This window comes from Camellia sinensis, chromosome 9 (genome assembly GCF_055761805.1).
Source record: "Camellia sinensis isolate YWXY chromosome 9, ASM5576180v1, whole genome shotgun sequence".
Lineage (NCBI taxonomy): Eukaryota > Viridiplantae > Streptophyta > Magnoliopsida > Ericales > Theaceae > Camellia > Camellia sinensis.
This window is the reverse complement of record NC_138969.1, coordinates 69932974-69937676: the sequence shown is the minus strand read 5'-3', so window position 1 is coordinate 69937676 and position 4703 is coordinate 69932974. Positions and strand designations below refer to the sequence as shown.

Here is a 4703-nt window from a genome sequence, read left to right as displayed (position 1 = left end):
AATTCCCAATTTCAAAAATCCCCCCAAAATTACCCATAATTCTATCATATAAAAAAACAATAATAATTTTTTTTTCATTAAAATAAAAATGAAATAAATAAAGGGGGATGCACCAATAAATCCCAAATTAATAACTTATGTACTGTTTAGTCCTAAAAGTTTTCTTATAGACTGAAAGGTCCCATTACAATGTTAATAACATCAGATACAATGTTAATAACATCAGAGTCATGTTACAAACATTGGATTTCAAACATCTAATGTTCATCAAATTTCAATAATGTTTGAAAATATAGGATGAAAAACATCTAATGTTCATCAGATTTCAATAAATTTTGAAATTATAGAATGAAACATCAGATCATTTACATCATTCACATCATGTTGATGTAAAAATGGGACTAAATGGAGCATAAGAAAACTTTTAGGATTAAATGGTTCAACATTTCAAAAACTAGGACTTGTGGGCAAATTTTCCATAAATAAATTTTCAACCTTAGTAATTAAAAATAAATAAAAACCACTACAACAAAACTGACTTTTTATATATCAAAATCTTACTCAAAGGGCATCAAACAACTAACATTCACTACTATAAAAATAATTAAATATCACACTTTGACAAATGAAAATAAAATATTTTAATTACATTTAATTTAATTAAATATAATAATATTTATTTTATATGTCACTTTTCAATTAAGTGTAATTATATGTATTTTTTAATCCCCCTTCCAAATAAGTGTAGTTATATATAATTTTTTTAATCAAACTAGCGGGGGCTGCAACGACGACTGTACTTCACTCTCACTCTCACTCTCACTCTCACGGCAGAGGTATGCCTTCTCTTCCTCTCCCTCTTGCCCTCTTGCTCTCTTGTGCCGCCGACTACACGCCCTCGAACGGTGATGCCTCTTCGTGTCCCTCTTTCGCACAGTGAATCATGAGCAGCGCCGATCATGACCTCTCTTTGGTCGCTACCCTCTGCCCTCTCTCTGTTGGTCGATTTTCAAGCTGTGGCCTTTCTATCTTAGATTCAAGTATGATTTTCTTGAAAGAAGGCACGGAAGGGTTTCTTCTTGCGAGTCTTTGATTCGATTCAATCAGTGTACGTTTCGATCTCTGGTAAGGGTTTGAATATCAGCTTGGGTAGCGTTGCGCTTTCTTCATCTCTTTGTTCGTGTCTGGTAAACTCTCTTTGAATATAAGAGGGAGCTGATTATGCTATAGTGTTAGTGGCTCTCTGGGTTCTTCAATATGACACAACGGGAAAGTAGAATTTTAATGTTGCATCTAGTCCTTCAGTCTTTTTGTGGGTTCTTTATATGACACAACGGGGCCACGAAATATAGAGAGATTTCTAAAATTAGGGTTTCTCCCAAATTGGCAGAAATTCATTTTGTTCCTTCCCAATTGAAAGGATTTTTTTTTCAGAGGAGAACAATTATTTGTCAATTAATTCCATTTCGTTTGCTTGTGATGACCAAATATATATCTTTGGGACTAGACTATTTATTCTTATGATGTTTGCTGAGAAACTCTTCACTTCATGCTCTTCTTGGGTTTTTTGACAATAAAATTGAATTGTTCCGTTGAATTAAAATGCTTATGAATACACTTCATTCTAAGACATTTTCTCCTCATGCTTTGAACCTGGTGTCATTACAAAATAGCTAACTCTCTTACCCCTGTTTTACTATATACACAAGTCCAAAAAGGAGATAATATGAGATTCTACATTTCAATCACTTCCATGTTTTTCCTTGGAAACCAATTGAAACATGAGTATTTCATCTTTTTTCTAAGTTCACAATTATTTTTTAATTTTTTTTTTAATTTTTTTTGTATAATATGAGATTCTACATTTCAATCACTCTCTTACCCCTGGATCACATTATGGTGCCAGAGACTGTGTTTGCACTTTCAGAAAAAAACCAATTTGTTCATTCCAAGTGCATCTTGATGATGTACTTGACCTGTCATGGTCCAAGTCTCAAGTTAGCTACACTTACACTGCTATTTTGGTAGTATTTTATTCGCATTTTTAGTAGCATTGTAGCATATGATTATTATTCTTGCAGAGTCCAAATAATTAATCTTTTGTTGTTACCTTTTCCTACCCTTTACTGTGAAATATTGTTTAAATTGGTTAAGTTACTTATATATAACTTGGTTGCATGTTGTATGGGTGGTGAATGAAGTAGCTAATGTATAATTTTTTGATCAAGTTTATATTGAGGAAACATTATATGTAGATACTCTTGAAATGTTTACTGCGAGTCTGCGAGGCTTCCTATTGAACCTCTGATATGTTTTGTTGTTAGTTAACTAGTTAGGTTGTTCAAAACTATATAATACAACCATTTTTTTTTGTAGTTTGGTTTTGGACATCAAGAGAATTTTTTTGTCATGTTGCCATCATATTTCTGATCAAATTCTTGCCAGTTATGTTGGCCATTTGCCAAAAGAAAATTTGCTTGCTGTGTCACTTGTTTTTCTGCAGTCACTGACTCACTGACATGCTAATTGACTTACTTTAATGTTTGTATTGACATTTGAGGTTTTTTGTGTGATGTTCTTGTATTCCTACTCCCATTCCTTATTATATCGTTCTGAACCCCCGCTTCATAGACCTCAACCTCCTCCTGCAGGGTACTTTTAAACTAAAAAGTTTCATTTGGTTGATGCATAACTTCAATAGATCATTGCTAACAGTATGATTTTTGGATTTTGAAGTTTTACTGTTGTGCAATTTTAGACTCTAATATGTAACTATGATGGTATTTATAAATATTTTTCCTCTGTGTATTTGTTTTGTAATGTAATAATGCTTCCTCTTTTAGATATCACAACAATCTAAATGGTGAAGAGTGTTAATGGTTGGATTATGGTAGATGATTAAATAGTTCGTACTTTTTAAGAAATAGCACTTGCAGTTTCTTGTAGATTAAGTGATGTGGACAATTTATTTTGATTCCTCCCCTATGTAAAAATTACCCATTTGTGTAATGTTATACTCTTTTCGTCTCAACTCCTTGTTTGGCCTTTAATTATGGTACTCAGAAAACCGGATGAGTTTGGAACTGCCTCAACTCATTTTATTCATTTTTTTGTAAAAGATCAGTGTCCACATTATGAGTCAGAAGAAACACATTCTTTTCATTCTCTGGTTGATCTTTTAGCTAATTTTTTGATTGTTGTTTGGATTTGCCTTGACACAGTAACTTGCAACCAGTTTAATCCTGTTGGTGATATATACTTAATCAGTGGATCCTTAGATGTCATTTTATAGTATGTGGGTTGTAGTTACAACATTAGAAAGTACTATGTTTTTAATAAGTCCGTTTTGAGTAGTGTATAAAAATTTGATTCTTCCAAAAGAGCATTTGGAGCTTGCTTAACCACAAATTAACATAGTTATGGAACTCCACGAATAAAATATCTGTTGTATATAGGTCTAGAGGTTTACATTTTGTTGTGTAGCATATAGCTCAGTCTAGGATATATCTATACTTTTATGTGTACAAACATAATATATGCGTATATGCCAATTAATTGAAGGATGATGAACTTTTGTATAGATACTAGAAGGCTGACATTTCTTTGAAGGTGTCATAACTTATTTCCATTGCTTAATTTTCTCAGAAATGCATCTGTTCTCATTGTTGATTGAGATGTTTAATTATCCATGTGGGATTTGATGACTAACAAAAAAAATATTGTATTTGATGCTATAGTAGTTAAATTTTTATATTTTTTTGTAATTAACATTAATACATAATTATATTGTTATTAATTATTTTTATTTTTATTTTTCAGATATTTCCCATGTAGGAGTGTGCTTTTTGTGAAATGCATGCCTGTGGAGAATGTGGCCAACTTTTGTTTTTGTTATCTACGGAAAATGATGAGAAAAACATTTAATTTTGGTTTATGTTATTTTGAATTATGAAAAAAATCATGTATTTAAATATTATATATGTATTATGGAACATTATGTAGTGGGATAATTTTGTTTATGTGTAATTATGAATGGAAGAATATTTTATTATGGAGAAATTGTTATTTTTATATAGAAATTTTTATATTATTATGCAATTAATATGGAGAAATTTTAATATTTTTATTGTAGGATTTTTTTTCTTTTTTGTGACGGCATTATATCGTCACAAAAAATAGAAAATTTTATTATTTTTATTGATTTTGTTACAGGTTTTATTTTTTGCGACGGCACTAAATTGTCGTAAAAAATAGAAATTTTATTATTTTTTTAATATTTTTTGCGACGGCAGTACACTGTCGCAAAAAAAAGAAAATTTCATATTTTTAATACTTTTTGCGATGGCATTACACCGTCGCAAAAATAATGTTCTTGCCGTTGCAAAAAAAAAAAATGACTATTAGCGACGACATTTTTTGTCGTCTCAAGTAATATTTTTAGCGACGGTAAAATAGTACTGTCGTAAAAAGTTAAAAAATTTCAAAAATTATTAGCGACTGCAAAGTGCCGTCGCAAAAGACTGTGCCGTAATTTATTTGATGAAATTGAGAGATAGAACATTTCTCAATTTAAAAGTTATGCATGTTCTAACTAATAACATTGTATTGAAAATCTTGTCACTGGGAAAGCAAAGGAACGTTCCATTGTGTACTTAAAAGTTGCTATTTTTTTTTAAACTAAATTTTATAAGTTACCATTCACT

At 30.7% G+C, this 4703-nt stretch overlaps 1 long non-coding RNA gene across 2 annotated transcripts; it reads left to right on the top strand.

Annotated features, from left to right (window-relative positions):
• Positions 1-763: 763 nt before the first annotated feature.
• LOC114263990 (uncharacterized) lies at positions 764-4059 on the top strand. 2 transcript variants are annotated; one of them, XR_014339936.1, is made up of 2 exons: positions 764-1125; positions 3820-4059. It is a non-coding gene; the product is annotated as an uncharacterized LOC114263990 (long non-coding RNA). The 2 variants fall into 2 exon arrangements; XR_014339935.1 differs by having other exon boundaries at positions 764-2652.
• Positions 4060-4703: the final 644 nt, after the last annotated feature.